Raw genomic sequence first — 17,975 nt, forward strand, 5'->3', positions numbered from 1 at the left:
TCAAGGGAAGACTTGGCTGTGGCAGGGAGCAATGCTGTTGGGCCCAGCGATGGGTGACATTCCTGGGATGCAGCATGCAGAGCTCTCAAGCTCCATGCATGACAAACTAGCATTTTAGTAATGGGGAAGGAGGAAGGGGAGCAGTGCAGAGCCATGTCCACAGCATGTGTTTTCCTCACAGGCTTTTGGAGTCCTGCCACCCCATACACTCTGACCCCTAAAACACTCAACATCATCCATCTAGGTGTATAAAAACGGCCTGCAGTGTTAGATGGGATACCAAATCCCCTCGATGCTGTTAATCCATGTTTTTCCACAAGGGCCCCAGGTGCTCCCTGCTGGTGATTTATTTGGCCTGTGCAGCAGGAACAGGCAGCAGCTGTGTAAGGTGGGGAGGGAGCTCCTGTGTGCTCCCCAAACCCTGCCTGCCTTGGGTTCTCATGCTGTTGGAGGCAGCTCCTCTTCCCTGCAGCACCTGCAAGGCTGGGCTGAGGAGAAGGCACTCCAGTCTCATTCCCACCCCACGAGGTAATGCTCATTGCCCACTTACAGCCTGCTCTTTACTTTCTAGCAGAGCTAATAGAGGCTTTCAATTTCCAGGTGTGCTGTTAAAATCTCAACACGCTGCTCTGGATGACTAAGGATGCTTCCTCTGGTTTATTTAATTTTTCTTTTTTCCCCTTTGCCCTCCCTTCCCTCTCCTTACGTCAGCAGTGGGTATAATTTGTTTGCAGAGTTCCAGGGTGTTTCATCTTTCTTTGGCTAGCCCCAAGTGCATGGGGGTTTGTTGAAGCAACAGCATTCTTGATTTCTTAGAGCTGGTATGTGGGTGTTGGATTGTGTCATTCGTAGGAGGTGAACGTCAAAGGAAGCGGGATCAACTCCTGGAGGTTGGTAAGCCAGGTACTTAATATTTGGTTTCCTGGAAAAGCAAGGAAAAATAGCAAAACAGGCAGCCTTTGAGTGTTTAGTTTTCCCATGTATTCAGATGAACACAATACCTATGTATGCTCAAGAACAGTTTGGGTTGGTTTTGGTTGGGTTGGGTTGGTTTTTTGCCCTTGGTTTATTCAGGATGGAGAATGACTGTATTTTCCTTCAGACAGTTTCACATGTTTTGGTGGATTCTGTTGAATGTTTATTCCAGTAATACAAATAATTTGTGTTCTGTTAGTGCCCTCACAAATAATGCAATTCATTATCAGGTACATTATGTTGTCTTTTTATTTGATGTAAAATGGTGTCTTTGAGTTAAATTTAGACAGAAGAGCTATTTGAGACTATTTTGTTCATCTGCAACTGGGTTTTTTTTTTTCAGAAGTGCATTAGTCTGAAGTATTTCATGGGCAAAATACTGAGTTATTTTGGGGACAGACAAATTGTCTACAAAAGTATAGCTGCTTATTTTTACAGTAGTTTTATGGAAATCGCTGTTTTATTTGACAAGTATAGATACCAAGCTAGATAGAAAATTCCAGCAGAGTACTTTCTCCTAAAATGCTCTAGGGAGCAGGTATCTCTTGCTCCTTGTTCAGGCTAAGCTTAAAAATTAAATAGGACACAGGTGCCCATTAAAAAAAATTATTTATCCATCTTATGGATTAGGCAAAAGGACTGTAGAAGATTTCTTGGCATTTCCCCTTATGCTTGTTTTCCCATGTCTGTCAAAGGGATCTGTAGGTCAGGGGAAAGAAAACTGATGGTGAAGTGTTCATGGAAGGACTTTTCTGTAATCGCTGGAAAAACAGTCCTTCAGCAAAGCATTGTGGTGTAAATTTATGGATCTCACTGATATTTCTCCCGATTTACACAACAGTAAGCAGTATGTAAGCACAACAGTAAGTGAAGAAGCAGTGGGCCTTAAATATTTATCTGGTTTATTTTTAGAATGGCAGTTGCAGCTATTTATAGAGCAAGGAAGCAGTGATACAAATCTGACTGGATTCCTTCTTTGCTTTGAATCTGCAAGAGAGAAGCAGCTGGGGCTTTTTGACCACGAGCTCTTATTTATTATGTTAAATTTTCACTGATTAATAGGTTATAGGCTTCATTTTTCAAGAACCTCTGAACCTCTGCTTACAAGCACAAGGGATCTTGTTCCCTCTGTAAAGGAGCATTGATGGAGCCTAAGAGCAGCTGTGAGAGTGCCCTGTGCTGCTGTGCAGCACTAATACCTTACATGGATTTATCCATGGGGACCGGTCCCAAGAGAAAACACATTTATGGTGGGTCACTGCTTACCCATAAAAGCCCAGAATGGAACATGTTCTCCTGTGGGAGGCTGTGCTGGATGTGGGATGGGCGGATGGGGGTGTAGCTGTGAGTGAGCCTGGGTCTGTGCCAGTGTGCTGGGGAGGGACGCTCCCTCTGGAAAGCAAGACTAGGCTGGTGGATGGAGATGCCAGAAGAGAGCATGCCAGTAGTATGTGCTGACTCAGAAATCAGCACTTTGGGCTCTTAGGCCACTGGTTGATGCATGGCTTAGTTTAGTAATTACCTAAATCTGTTGTTTCCTTTTGATTCCAGATGGTTTGGAATCTACCACTGGTGTTGACATCCTGACTGAATCTCAGACTCCTGGGCTTCACTGCAGCTGGACAGCCCTCACCCCATACAGACAGGCAGGTCAGCACCTGGCAGGACCAGTTTTATTGCTGCATCCCTCCTGTGGAGAAAGAGGGCTTGCCCACTCTCATGAACTTCAAAACATCATTTTGTATTTCATTTAAAAACAAGCCTTGAAAGCCTGGGAAGGAAAGAGAACTAACAGAAGTAGTCAACCCCCTGTGTTTGCTATGAGAAACCACAGAAGGTGGTATGGTTTTGTAAGGAGGCAATGGGAGCAATGTTTTATTTATGGATAAGTGCATGTCTGTCTGTCTTGTGCCTTCAGATTTATCTTTATACTGACTGTTGTTTCTTGTTTCCACAATTTATACAGTAGCCTTCGGTAATTGTCCTGGGATTTGACGAATCACTCTTGGAAGAATGAATTGCTAGTACTGTTAAACAAACGTGAAAAGAATTATTCTCTTTCCAACATTTCTTGAAATTAAATTTTAGCCCTGGTGTGCTCAACTACCTTCAGGATTAGTCTCTGTATTGTCAAAGGAGCCTGTCAAGCCCTTTTAGATCAAAGGAGGCTGTTTTCTATTAAGAAGGTTCTGATGATGTTTTCCAGCTCTCGGGTACAACACAAAGGCAACCTGTGGCTCTCCACTGCTGTTTGACCCATTAAGTGTTTGAGTGTCTTGCTGCTTCCTATTTTCTTTGTGTGGGCTCTGCCAGGTCCAGCTCAGGCAGGTGGTCATTGGCACAGCCATAACCAGGCACCTCCAGCCTACCTGAAATATCTCCTTGCTGGTCTGGTCAGGTTGTTGATGGTTCTGTTCACAGCTCGCTGTTCCTTGCGGACGCACCGCTGAACTCCTGCACCCGCGTGGAATCCAGCTTGGCATGCTTCCCCTCCCTTCCCAGGATGCCTGGCCTTTTTAAATTCCTACTTTTCCTGCTTTCAGATACAGCCCTCTGTCATTGCACATTTTCTGTGCACTTCTGAACAGGCTGCTTACTGACTTTTTTCTCCCTCACCAGCTCAGAATTTTTTGACTGCTGCATTTGTTCTATTTGAATATAAACATGGGAGAGACAAAGAAATAAGTGCTATGGAATGATTAGGTAGAGATATGCCAGTGGCTTTGCCTGATTAATGGATTTACATTGTACATTACTCACAGGCAGCTTTCCAATGTCTTTCTCTAAAACAAGGTAATTTGTTTCAAGGGCTATCTTTCTGTAAAAGGCTGATAAGCGAGCCATACTTGGTGCATGTATGGATGTCTAGGCAGGCAGAGCCAGGATAGGATGTACAGTCATTTTGCCCCTGCTAGTCACAGCCATTCCTGCAGGTACTTGAGGAATGCAGGATGTGCCCCAAATAGATTTTAACAAATATTCCCTGATGGAGTCATTTCAGCCTCTCCTGACATCCGTACCAGCTCTTGCTGACAACAACAGGATCTTTGTGACAGCGACTGCAGCAGAGTACAAATGCTTTTCTTCTCCTTTCGTGCCAGACAGCAAGTGAAGGTAAAGACTTGCTGTGCTGACTCAGAGGAAAGGTTAAACAAGCCTGGGCTCCTGCCTCTGACAGTGGCCAGAGAATCTTCAAGAAAGTCACAGAAGAAAACAAGCACTTTTCCCTGATTCATCCTCTTCACAAAATGAGTATTTTCAGCTCTGGCGTCTATTCTGACAGGATGAGAAAGGATTACTTAAAGAAATAGTGTGGCAAGGTGAGGAGAGAGGCTTTCTCTTCAAAGTACGGGGAGGGTTTAGTTTTCTGATCTGGTGCCAAATGCAACAAAGGTACTTGCCAAATGCCCTTGCAGTAGGACTTGTCCAGAGGCTTTACAGCTTTGCACCTCTCTCTCTTTCTGTGTCCTGCTGCTCTCATTCTGTTGGAGTCAGTGTGATCCTCTGGTGCTGAGCCTGAGTGAAAATCTGGCTTCTCCTGGCTGCAGGGCACGTCTCCAGAGTGTGAAAGAGCAGGAGAGCCCAGTTCATGCCATTAGCAGGGCAAGGTGTTAGTGAGAGCTCTAAGTTCTTCTTGGCTGTTTGGGACTGGGGAAGGACACATCCTTCCTGCTGAGCAGGGAGACAGCCTGGTTTATCTACTGTCCAGTTTACCACAGTGTGGAGAGAGAACACCTTCTGAAGGTGTGAGGGGTGATGCTGGGCTGGTCCCTGTGGTTCCTACCATCTACTCAAGACCAGCCTTGTCTCATGTTCCAGTTTCCTCTGGATGTGGAGCCATGGTCAGTGTTGTTATAAATCTGCCAAAGGTTGTGGCATCAGTACCAGGCTCCTCTGAGGCACAGGTGCCTGGAGGAGCCTGGCTCAGGATTAGGATGCTGGATTAGATATGTATATAATGATGAAAATACACAAGAGATGCAGACACAAGAGTGTCTGCAGGGTGAAAGTCAAAACTCCTTTTCCAAGCACTTCCAGCTTTTTAATTGCACAGCATTCCTCTGGCCTTTCCAGTTCTATACTATGGATATGAATGCACAAGGATATAAAATATTTTATGTCAGTGTTAAAGTTAACTGGGGACTGAGCTTCTGGCTTGGTTTTTTTCTTTCACTCCTGGAAAAAAAAAAAAAGAAGCAGTTTTATAAGCTGTTAATTTCAAAAACAGCATGGTCTGGAAAAAAAGAGCTTTTCTTCTGTTATTAAACTTCAAGTCTGTTCCCAGAACTGTATGTCCAAAGGAAAGCATCCCTAGGCAGGTGTTATTTGCCAGCTGACTTGGACCTTTGACACTTCCCAGCTCTGAGCAAGCTTCCTCAGTGTGGAGACATGCCAGAGTGAGCTTGCAAACACCCTCCCCTGCTTCAAAGGAGCTCCAACAGCAAACACACCAGGGGATGCTGCCAGCTCCATAAGCCAAACACACTGCAGTCTGAAGAGGTCAGGAACAACTTAGACACACCTGGAAATACTCATAGAGCCCTTGGGCCTCATCATGATTGCTCAAGGTGTCCAGCAGCTCTGCAAACATTCAGATGGTGTCTGAGCCAGGCAGGTGTGGCTTCAGCAGCTTGTGTGCCCAAATAAACTCAGCAGGCTGGAATCACACAGCTAACGCTTGTCTGTTTCTTAATTTGTTTTTATTTAAGTGTCTATAATCCTTGTAGGGAGATAAGATGCTGGCTTTGCCAGGTATCCACACGTAGAAAGGACAGGGATAAAAATATCTACAGTTGTGTTCAACGACAGCAGGAAAAAGCAGCTCCTGCTGGCATCAGGCCAGGGCAGAAACATCCTACTCCACAGGCAGGTCTCCTGCCCTTCCAATCCACACTGCCTGTGGTCAGCAACAGCATCTTCCAGCCCAAAACACCCATGTTCACTGAGCTGGGCGTGTGTGGCCACAGGATGCCTTAAGACAGAGTATTGCCACTTGCTGAGAATTAAGAAACTTCTAAAACATCTCTAAGTGCCCAAAACTTGCAGTGCTCTAAATCATTGTTCTGTAGGCATGTATTGCTCTGCAAATGTTCCCTGTTGCTGGTTTTGCTTCCAAGCTGTGCATCCAAGCCAGGTGCTATATTAGTTTCTTTTGCTGTGAGTCATAGCACCACAGCCCTGAGAGAGACCATTGCTACATCCACTGAAAATGGAAGCTTCAAGCCTTTGAAGAAGAAAAATGTGGAAAATTGTGGAAGAGTAACCCATCGTGTGCACAGAACTTAAAAATATGGGGAAACAGGACCAGGGAAACTGTGGGGGAGCTATGGCTGGGGTGTTCCTCAGCCCTTTCCTGCAGAAAGGTGGAACACATCTGGGTCCACTGAGTCCCTTTATTTGAAGGATAATTAACTGTTGAGCTTTGAAGTCTTACCTGGGTGGCTAATGTGTGATTAGGCTGCCCAGCAGTGGGGCTGAGTGCTGAGATGTTCCACACTGGGTTTCCACTGCTGTGGAACACAACACTCTGGTTTTCCACTGTGGTGCTGCAGCTGGGACCAGCTTTCAGTGGGGAACCAGAGCAGCTGCTGCTGCTCTTGTTGTGAGCACTCATAAATGGAATTTGCTCCCTCATGAGAAATATCGATGACATTTAAATTGTTTTGATGCAAAGCAATGGTGTTACAGCTACTGTGCTGTTTCTGATTTAGTAGGATTTATGTTTCCAGTGTGGCTAAGAGGTAGTCAGTGCAAACCTTGCTGTAGATTGTTTGATGTTCCTCAGAAGCAGATGTTTTTCAGTCAGGTCTCTTGTTCCCTGATGCTGCAAAGCACCATGACCTTCCCTGTCCAAAGGCAGCATTCCTCCCTTGTTCACTGCTGGTATTTGCAGGAAAGAAATTCTTCAGTTTCAGGCTGCAATAATTCCTCCCCATTTGTTTTCAGCTGTATGTTTTCAATGTATTGGGGGCAGAATGTCAGACTGGTATTGTGTGGGGCATGGCACGTGGATCTGCAGGACCATTTTGGTCTTAGAGGCAAGTAGGGATCCTGAAAGCCCTAAATGGCACAGAGAGAAGGTGATGCCAGGACTAGGCAGAGTGAGGGTCAGGCAATGCAGTGCCTGACCATCCATATCCCATCCCAGCATGGATGGGATATGGATGAGCTGGGCTTAAAGAGTCTTGGTTTGGCTATTAGTCCTCTCAAGTGATGCTTGACTATAAAATCATGGCCCTCAGGCAGTTTGGAACTAGGATTTCTTGCTTAGAGATGGAATATTCCCTGCTACAGAAACTGTATTAACTTCTTTAGTGACAGTTTGTAACACACATCCTGGCTGTTTAATTGGATTTATCATGGCTATTGGGAGCATAAATGTGTTTACAGATTTGTTTTGAAAGCTTTTTTGTGTGTTTTTCTCATAGCAAGTCAACTTCCATGTGGTGCAATTATGTTCAAGATGTTCCCTGTAGCACTGGAATAATGTCAGATTATACTGTGTATGCATGTTATTCTTCGAAAGGATTTTATCTGAGGCATGATACACTGTGGCAGGAGGAGAAAAGAAGCTTAGTTTTTATTAAGAGAGGTATAAAAAGCTTAAAACACAAAAATTTCTGTCAAATCCTGTTTCCTTATTATAGGAAATACTTGTCTCTGTCTATAGAAATGTGAAACTTTTTCCCCTTTAACTTCCTTCCTGCTCCATCCAACTCTGCCAGAACTCAGTCCACACAGCTTGCCACTGCTGTGCCACAGCCTTTCCAGCATTGAAAGGTTGAGGCAAATGCAGCAAGACATGTCAGAGACAAGCATTTAGGGGAAATGAAAGAAGAGATGACTTTCATTTGTTTTGAGAAGTGTCTTAGTTTTTCTTTGGCTTACTGTGTGACCTGGAAACCTGCAGGGTGTTTCATGCAGTGGAAGCCTGCTCACATCCCAGCCACAGAGCTGGCTCCAGAGGGATGCTGTGGTACAGGGACCACCCTTGGGTGCCAGGGGCTACAGCACACAGTGCTTACTGTTAGATCTGTCTTATTTTTCTGCTTTATTTCTTTCATTATTATTATTATTAACTTGGATAACAATGCAACTTAAAGTGCAATTTCCTGTCTGATGGCAGTTCAGATATTAAATGTCACATCTGCTTGGTACTTTAATCCTTAACTATGACAAGTTTTCCCAGCACTTCTAAAAGAGACAGTTGTGATATGTTTCACTCCCTGCTGAATGATAGTCAGAACCCCAAATTTGTTCTATAACCCATTATTACTATTATTACTACTCCTAATTGTTGTTATTAGTAAGCCTTGTAAGAGGAGTTACTTGGAACAGCAGCACAACAACTCTCCCCACCGTGGGAAAGGGTTTTCAGATGTCACTGTTTGCAGCCTGTCATTCTGTGTGTTGGTCACAGCTTTCCTTTCTCAAAGCTGCACTGAAGGATGACTTTCAGGAACATGCCTCTGCCCTCGCCTGCTGCCTCCTGAGTCCATCCCCTCCCCACGGAGCCTCTCTGTCCCAGGGAAAGCTGCCAAGCCCTTGCCTGAGGTTGGCAATGCCGTAAACAACGCAGGCATTTGAAAACTAGAAAGCTCAAAGCTCCTGTTCTGGTGACCAAAGGGATGGATGGATGGAAAGATCAAAGAAGAGGACACACAACTTGGGAGGGTGCAGTGGGTTTTGGAAGTAAGCAGCAGTCAGGCTCAGTGCCTGTGATGCTCAGAGCATTGCTGCTGTGCCACAAAAATGCTGATGGAAAGGCATGAGGAGCTTGCAGCTGTGCTTTGCCTCTCAAGGAGCTCCAGGCAATGACTTGCCTTTCTGTCATAAGCTCTAATGAGGTAAGGGAGTAGGAGAAGGGATTCAGGCACATCAGAGCTCAGTGGAAAAGGAAATCCATATGGCAGTTGCTCACTAGAAACAAAGCTGAGTGATCTTTGGCAGATTTCTGGTGGCCTTGTGTGGATTTACTCCACTGAGAGTGGCAGCAGAGCTCAGAGCCGTGTAACTCTATCCAAGCTTCAGGTAACAGTTCCCATTGGCTCAGCAAACCCCAATCTGCAGATCTACTTTGCCAGTTGAAAATTTGGCCTTGATTTTAAAGAAGGGGAGGAAAAAAAAAAAGATAAAAGACTGAAGCTCTGGGCAGGTATGTAAGAATGTACCCAAGAATGTAGAAACACATTCTTAATGTGGGCTTAATCAGGTAGATATTTGTCAAATTTTCCAGAATAGTTTGTATATTCAGAAGAAAATCACCTTTGAAAATCAGCGTGCTTTGCAGAAACTTGGTGTGCAGACCATTTTACAGAACTTGGGTTTTTACCCTGCTTCAATCAGGGTAAAAAGCTTGAAAGATGAGCTGTTTGAAAGCATTTCACAAGACCCGTGAGTCATGCAAAATCCTATCGCATTTTTCCTCTGGTTGAAATCACAGGAGTTACGAATTCTAGAAGAGTTATTAGATCACAGATAAAGAATGCTGCACAATGGGTTGGTGAAAATAAATAAATAAAACCCCCTAATTTTCCTCCAGCTTCTAATTCCCTGGGGAAGAATTCAGGAGGCAAGAGTGGAGTATCACAGCTCACCCTCAAAAAGGAGTGGCATGCAGCTGCATCCCTTGCAGAGCTGCTATTCCTTCTCTTGGTTTCTTCAGTGCTCCAGGCAAAAGGAGATTTTAAAACCACTCCTTTATCTAGCACAGTTAATTTCCCCACCCTGTACCAGCTCAGCTTCTCTGGCAGGTATGTTGGGGGATGGTGGACCCAAGCTTTCATCTGCTCCCAAGGCTTCTGCTAACAAAATTGCCCATTTGTGATCCCACAGAACCTGCTCTGTACCCAGAGAGATCCAGGCAGGCAGGGAGAAGGTGACACTGTGTTTATGTAACTCAGCTCTACCAGTGCTGCCACTTCTGTCACATTAGGATACCTGTATCCCCCAGGTATTTTTGTTACTAGAACAAATCCTGCCTGCAACTACTGCTGGGATCTGTGGGTAAGTGCTAGGCTGGCCTTCCAACTTTTTCTCCCCACATCTTTCTCATATGCAGCTGTCACTTCTGAAATCCTTCTCCTTTTAGTTTCTTTTCCTTGAAATGCTGTGGTTGGGTTTCCCAGATGTGTTCCTTGTCGATCAGGAATTTCTAAACTCTGAGAAGGAATTGCAGGAAAGCACTAGGGAGTGGGTCTTGTGTGACCATAAAAACATTTCATCAGATGGAAAGTCTTGCCTTCTATTTCAGTCACCAGTTTTTGGAGCATGTATTAGATGTCAGAAATTAATTTTGGCACAAATAAAGTAAATTCAAACAAGAGGAGAAACATGTGCCATTTTTGTTGGTGTTTTGTGGGAAAAAACCCCAAACCAGCTGAGGGAAAACAATTATTTTTAATTGCTTACATAATTGAAATCTGTATGATTAAGCTGGTGCGTAGCTGAGGGAAAATAGTGTAGTTCAGTGACTTTGCATGTGGCACAGAGATGAATAGTTCTGCTTCTCAACAAACCTGAAACATTCTCACTGTTCAAGAGTTTTCTAATGACCTCTCATTGCTACCTTCTTCAGGTTCCCTTTTTCACACATTTTTTTCTTTCCCACAGTCATTTCATCCTCTCTCTAAACAGTTCCCTCTGGAGAAAAGACAATGGAAAAGAGAAATGCAGCAGCAACCTTTGGGCATTCAGCTTCTTCCTTATTCCCAGCACGGCGTAGGATCTGCCATCTGATCTTCCCTCTAGCAGTACATGTGAAGGGTCAGTAACACCCTCAAAACGTAAAAAGGTAAAATTAAACCTGTCCTACTTTTGGAAGGTTGCAAAATTGCACACATAGTAACAAACAGCGATACTAATTTACTGTAAAATCTTCAGTGTATGTTAATAAGCTAGGTCTTGCCAGTGCTAAAAATAAGTCTCAGTGTAGAAAAGGCTTACAGAACAAGCAAAATTGCTCATTACCAAATAAAAATTTCATTTGTTGTCAAAAACACTTGATCATGCAAGATCTCCACCTCTTTGTTTCTTTTGGGTAACACCAGACCAACTTATCCCTGCTCCTGAAGGTAGTGGGTGTACAGTTTTAATGTCTTCTATATTGAGGGTAGTGATACAAGACCTCTCAAAACAGGTAAGAAGATGCATCAACTCAAGGTAACTCAGCCTGATTATTTGGATTGAAATTTTCCATGTCAGAGTTTAACCAGAAAGTTTCATTACAGGAAATGTTAGGTAAGGGATGAAGCTCCCAGCCCTGATAGTATTCATCACCTTGGGATGGATCAGCACCTTAACCAGATCATATGTTGTTCTGTCTTTGAAAAGATGGCAGTGAATTTTAGAAAAAGCCTATAAAGTGATTATTGGAGTCAATTTTGCAGCCATCCACACAGTACTCAAAGGTGACCATGTCTTTTCTGCTTTGTTTTCTTAGCAAACCCTTTGGAAGAGGTTCTGTTCTGTGTGTATGTCAGTGTTTTCAGTGGGGTTTTATTTGTATGTGACCTTTCTCACTGACAAACTTGCACAGAGGGAAGCAAAGCTGCAGGCTTGGTTTTTGCTTGCTTGTTGCTAAATCCCAGGTCTCACATGTCTGTGTTGGCCAGCAGTCACTTTCTGACAGATCACAAGGCTAGTCTTTGCTCATCCAGCTGTCACTGGTGCTCTCTAAGGCACCACCACTTAGGCTGTATGTCAGGAAAAGGCAAAATTTGCTGGTCTGCCTCAAGGAAGCAGCTACAGGAAGAATGCAGTGGGAGTCTTTACTCTAGATCCCATGGAGGTGGCCACTGGTGGGACTGGGGACAGCTGGTGGAGCTGGTGATGTATGTTGCTTTGATGCAAGGATCTGAGGTGATCACATGTGTAATGGTGGACTAGAGGAAGAAATTTTATTGCTTATTTATGTGTCAGTAGCACCAGGATATCTGACAAGGATGGGTCAGAAGCCCCTGGTGCTGGATCCCAGTGAGAAGACAGCTCCAGATTCAGGAGATTGGGAGTGAATGTGTGAATTCAGCAGGGACAGAATCACAGAACTGTCTAAGCTGGAAGGGGCCCACAAGGATCATCAAATCCAACCCTTCAATGCATGGCGTGTACAGGGGCTTTGATGAACAGATACAGAGTTTAGGAGAAAAACAGCACTCCCCCTTTTCCAAGGAGAGTGACTTGCAGGCATTGCGTCAGGGCTGCCTTAAAAAGACAGCAAACTGCCTGCTTTATAGGTTTGGACAGATGTTTTGCCATGTGAAGAGCACTTTCTGTAAAATGCAAAGGGTATGTTTCTTTGTTGCTGTGGGGTGGATGTTCCCTGTGCTGGTGTGTCGCCATGGTGCTGGACTGGGGAAGCTGAACATCAAAAGCTTTAGGGAGCTGTATGGCTCAATTGTTTCTGCTTTCATCATCCATTAAAAAAAAAAATCTAAATGGAAGATGAGAACCTGCCTGCCTTAGGTTCATATGGAAGCAATTGTAGGACCAAGCAGCAGCGGGGTACTTTCTCAAAGATGAGTAGATGGTTGGGCCTCTACAGGAAATCTGCAGCAAACAGATAATTCAAAAGTAACTTTTTGAGGCTATGGGATGTAAATGAAAAGAAATAGCAAATCAAAAGGAGAAAACACTGAAAGGAAGTGCTTCATCTGATGTCAGAAGCTGTTGGCTTTCATTCTGATCTTCTTGGTTTTTTCTGTATATAGCTTTTAGAGTGCCCTTAAGTCTTCTCAAAAGGTTATTACTCTTCCAGTGGCATTAGAGAGGCTGAGATGATATTTGCAATGAGGGTAAGTGACTCTCTTGAGGTTTTGGCACCCACAGCTCCAGATTAACTGGAAATGTAGGCATTTAGTAAATCTGAAAATAAGTGCCTCTTGGCCCTGTGCACTTCAGAGAAGTCAACCGGAGTTCTGTGAGAGAGACCAGAGCAGGAACACAGTATATTCCACACAAAGGATGCATTTTTAGAAAAATTAAACCCCCCAGAACGAATGCCAGCTCATAAGGTATGGCCTCCATTCTTTTTGTCCAGACTATCTCATCAATGGAAGTCTGGGAAGCCCTGCTGTTAGGTCCATTGATGGGAACAGCAAGACTTCCCTTTCTGGTATTAGTTTTGGCTGACCAGAGGTGTAATTCTTACAGATTTCTGTTATTCAAAATCTCCTCAGGTTTCCAGTTTCCCAAGTAAAAGAGCTCCATTTGAGGTCTGGAATGGAGCAGTGAGTGCTAATCCAGAACTGGTTTGTGAGGTGCTGCACTGGTAGGGAGATGGCTTCAGCCATGATGAGGTGGAAGGCAGGACCAGGCAATCAAAAACCAGAGCAGGAGACAGAAGGATAATACCAATGAGGCATGTGCACATATGTACTCCCATACACACAGCTCTGTCTCAGTTGTACAGAAATGTTCTCTGCCTCCCCAGCAACCACTAACCCACTGGTTTTCTTCCAGAAAGTAAATCCTTGACAGACTTGAAATGATGAGTAATGACTCCACTTTCTTCCATTCCAGCTGCCACACAGGCAAGTACGTTGGTCGCTCATTGACCCAGCAAAATTTGAATGTCTTCCCCTTCTCTTGTTGTCCCATGTCCACCCCATCACTTATCAGTTGCTTGCTGTTATGGCACGGTGGGACCACCTTCTCTCAGCAGGCACTGTAATTGCTTTTTACAAGAAGAAAGAAAATGCTGGTAGGCAGTGGTACACATCTAGGGAAAATGTCAGCACTTAAACCTGAGCCTTGCTTTTCCCTCTGAGCTGTCAGAGCTGGATCCTCTGCCCTTCCTTACAAGTGGGTTTGAGGAGGTGGTTGTTTTGGCTGGAATTGGAGAGGCACAGGTGGTACCACCAGCTGTAAATTGGAGGAGGCACTTCCTGATTATGACCACTGCCTACACACAGCTCACTGCCAAGAGAGGAGCTGGAAGGCGCAGAAGCCTTCTCCTTACTTGGAAAAGGAGGGTAGTCATCACTCCCCTCTCCTGCAGGCTTTCACCTGTACTCTTTGGGCTTCTTTGTCAGGGCTTGGCTTCCTAAAGTGCTGTGATGTGAACAACCCTCAGCCACCAGTGAGAGATGGATAAACTGAGGCACAGAGTGTTTAAATTCATGAATCTAACATTTAGGTACTCGGGTCTGTATATACAAATGCACGGCATGTTTGAAAGCCAGCTTACTTTTGTAAGAGGCTTCAGATGTCTACATAGCCATGGCAAAGTAAGTGGTGAAGGACTTCCTGACCTCTGCAACATCAAGATTTTGCCCTCTGGCTCTAAATGTCAGTGGTGAAAGGCTTGTACCAAGCTGCAGAGCAAGCATGCAGCAGGCTCACCTGTGAGGAGTTTGGAATGTTGCTCTGGGAGTGGGGGGAGGAATTTCAGAGGGCACCAACAGCTACCTGGTCTCAGCTGCAAGCACACGCCCCCATTTGCACCAATGTATTTTTATTTCCAGGTTACAATTTTTAAATTATTGCCTGGTGCTCATGTCTCCACTTTCACATTATGGAGACCTCTGTTATCTGGCCTTGATTTGCCTCGTCTCCAGGAAAACTGGGCTGCCTTGTCACCCCATGTGCTGAAAGCCCTTTCCCCAGGGAGATGCCTTGGCCTATTGCCACCTCACAGTCTTGGTTTCCATTCCTTGTCCCAAACGTGGATCCACCCCGTGGGGTGCAGCAAGTGAGGGAGAGGCACCGCAGGGTTCACCCAGCGCCGCGCGCTCCACGCCCACGAGCAGCAGCAGGAGAGAGCCAGATTAAAAGATTAAAGTGCCAAACTGCAAAGCCCTTTGGGCTCCTGATGAGATCCCAGTGCCTGGCTGTGAGGCCAAGCTCCCACTGCGGGGGTGCAGAGCTGTGGGTGCTGCTGCTCACGCTGCAGCCGCTGGCTCCCAGCATCCCCTCACTGGTTTTACAGACCAAGAGTTAAATAACAAACCAGTTTTGTCCTGAAGGAAGGTCCTGAGTGATCATCCCCAGGGGCTCAGGGGTGGTTTTACGCTCCCCTCGTTGCACACCTGAGTTTTGGGTTGGTGGCTTTCACTGGCACCTTGCGTGCTTGTGTTGTGCTGGTTGGATTGCTTTGCTTGGGTTGTGGGATGGGGCTGGAGAGGGAGGGTGGCAGTCAGCAGCATGGTAACCACACGAGCAGGGTTCTGGTCCTTTGATGCCATTTCTTAGAGGTCCCTTACAAGCCTCACTAGCAAAATTACCACTAGGTGTGTGCTCGTAGCTCACAGACAGTGCATTTTCTTTTTTTCTTTTTCCTTCCACTTGATCTTCATTAGAACTGGGCAAATAATTGCCTTTTTGAGTTTATGGCTGAAAGGCACAGAAGTCAAACTGTCACAAGCACTGTTACTGTGTTTCTGTCTGTAATTTTTGTTTGACTAAAGCAGTGAGTCCGAGCCAAAATGATGATTCCAGCATCACCACAGTACTCAGCATGCTGAGCTCTCAAAAGCAATTTTTTCCCAGTTTTTTTAAATATTGGTTTTATATTTTTAGTGCTTTTTAATCAGAAACAGGTAGTTTCAAAGCAAAAAGTTCAGCCCTGCTATTTTGAAAGTGTTGAAATAGTATGTTTTGGCTTCTCAGGCATTGTTCCTCCTCCTCCCTGTGCATTTCAGACCAAGCTCTTTGTCAGACACAGGCTGAACCTGTGAAGATGTTCAGTTCTGGAGCTCCCTGTTTCAGCACATTTCCCGGCTCTGCTTCCCAAGTGCTCAGGTGACACTGAAGTACAGTGTGTGCCAGCACCTTCTTGTCCTTGCAGCAAGGCTGTGGGGCTGTGTGGTGGCCACACCAGCGGGGCCAGAGTGGCCACGAGCTGCCCTGCCCAGCCTCCAGCTGAGGAAGCTTTGGCATCTGTGCCTCCAGGGAGAATGGCAGCAGGACCTGTGTTTCCCAAGCTGCTGAAATAACCAAAATATCACACAGGCACAACCCTAAAATGGAGTAATTTCCAGGTTTGTGGCTGTTTTGATGAAGACTAAAGGCTAAGTTTTAGCGAAAGTCTTTTTGCATTAACTGTATGCTCATAGGTCTTTGTGATGCATCTGTATCTTCCAACTGATTCTAATTAGTGCACTGTTTTATTTACATAGGATTAATGTAATTCAAATGACTAGATGAAATTCTTTGATCTCCAGGGTACAAGAGGTGAGATTATGATGATTTATGATTTTAAACAGTTGCTCCTGGCCATAAAATCTATTCATTTGAAAATCAATAGAAAGATATCACCTGCCATGTTGATGAGATAATTTCTTCTGCTATTCAGCCCTGACCCTATTCTCCTAGCTTGCACCATCCTATCAAGTTTGGATACCTTTTTTTTTTTTTCCTGGAAGCTCTGCTCCACCTGATCCTGCGCAGCCCTTCTGTGTGTCTGGAGTACTCTCCTTTTAATTTGAAGCCACTTTTGGATTTATATGCTCCAAGCATGCAAGCTCTTCTTCAAAACTCTTTTCCAAACCATGCATTCAGTCAGATGGTGTAGCTGCCAAAAATATATGCAGCTCCATATTCGTTCTTTGTTGCATTGGATGAATTTATAGGTGCAGTGTATTAGAGACTGTAAACTTTCTGATCTCTAATGAGGGCTGTTGTCTGTTCAGCAAGTCCTGCCCATTGCACAATGGCATGAATATTTATGATGCTAAATAATAATGCTTGCCTCTGACCCTCTTCATCAGCAGATCTAGCATTGCTTCACTGAGGAAGCAGTCGAATCATTATCCTAATATCCAGATGGGGAAACTGAGGTGCTGCAAGGTGAAATAACTTGTCCAATGTCAGCAAAAGAGAGCTAGAAAGGGAATGCAGCTGTCTCCATCCCCAGCTGCATGGTACAGCCACTAGACCCTGCAGCCTTCTCAATGACAGCTCATGAAATTTGTCTTTTATGTAATGCATTCTTCTTTATTAACAGCAAGCAATTCCAGTGTTTTCTTCACAGGTATTAATAGCCTCCCTGAGAAATATGCTTCAACATGCATTTTCAGCAATACTTCTGTGTGTGTTGTGCCCCAGCCAGCAGCTGTGACCTGCTAGGAGGAGGCAAAGTGGGGCAAGGTTGCAGCTACGCCCCTGCACTCTGCTCCTGTGCTCCAGCACCCCTCCGCTCCTCCAGCGGCAGTCAGGGAGGCTGGGACCGACCACAGAGATGTTCTGCAATACCAGCTGCTGTGTTGGCAGCCTTGGAGTTGCCTCTGGGTCTGACTTACTGTCTTGTCTCCTTGAATATAATTGCTCACTGCTGGTTTTTTTTTTCCTTTCCCTTTGATTCCGTAGCGCTCGTACCCTACTCGGATTCCTCATCAATCTCGCAATCTGGGGAATCTGAGGAAATACAGAACTATCATCTGCAGACTTCTTCTGTATATTATGAAAGTGTCCCTGTGCCATGTGTGATTCTAATCTCTTTTTCCTTTAATCAGACGGAACATCAGTGTGTCAGACTGCACCAGCCAGGTCTGTGTGCTGGGCGGGGAAGGACGGAGCCGCTTCTGCCGAGGTGCTCCCGGCTTCCTGGGGTTCCCCCTCCCTAACCCTTCCACTTCCCCACCCTGCTCAGCTCTGCCTTGCAGATGTTCCATGGCAGGGCATGTTCTGCCCGTGGCCGAGCCCGCTGGGGCAGGACTGCTTGAGCAGCACTGGCTGCAGGGAGCCCTTGAGGAGTGGCAGAACACGTCTGCCTGGAAGCCTGCGTGTGCCGCAGATGAACCCGTTCCTCGCTGATTGGAGGTCTCCAGGGACCAAATAATTTCTTGGAATTGGCCAGAATTGTAATGATTTCCACCCAAGCACTTTAGCATGGTGGTAGAAAAACCATGTGTAGAAGGTTGGGTGGGTTTATGTGGGTGCAAGGGTGCGTGTGCTCTTTATGCATTGCACTGGAAGTTCATCACAAGCTTTTCAGCACTCTGTAGGGCCTCTGTCATGAAGATCAGACTAGGTAGTCCACACTAGGTAAAGGCCTTAAATTT

At 45.2% G+C, this 17,975-nt stretch overlaps 1 long non-coding RNA gene across 1 annotated transcript; it reads left to right on the top strand.

Annotated features, from left to right (window-relative positions):
• LOC135308638 (uncharacterized) lies at positions 1 to 6,394 on the top strand. Its single transcript, XR_010369017.1, has 2 exons — positions 1 to 528; positions 2,527 to 6,394. It is a non-coding gene; the product is annotated as an uncharacterized LOC135308638 (long non-coding RNA).
• Positions 6,395 to 17,975: the final 11,581 nt, after the last annotated feature.

Source organism: Passer domesticus, chromosome 10 (genome assembly GCF_036417665.1).
Source record: "Passer domesticus isolate bPasDom1 chromosome 10, bPasDom1.hap1, whole genome shotgun sequence".
Classification (NCBI taxonomy): domain Eukaryota; kingdom Metazoa; phylum Chordata; class Aves; order Passeriformes; family Passeridae; genus Passer; species Passer domesticus.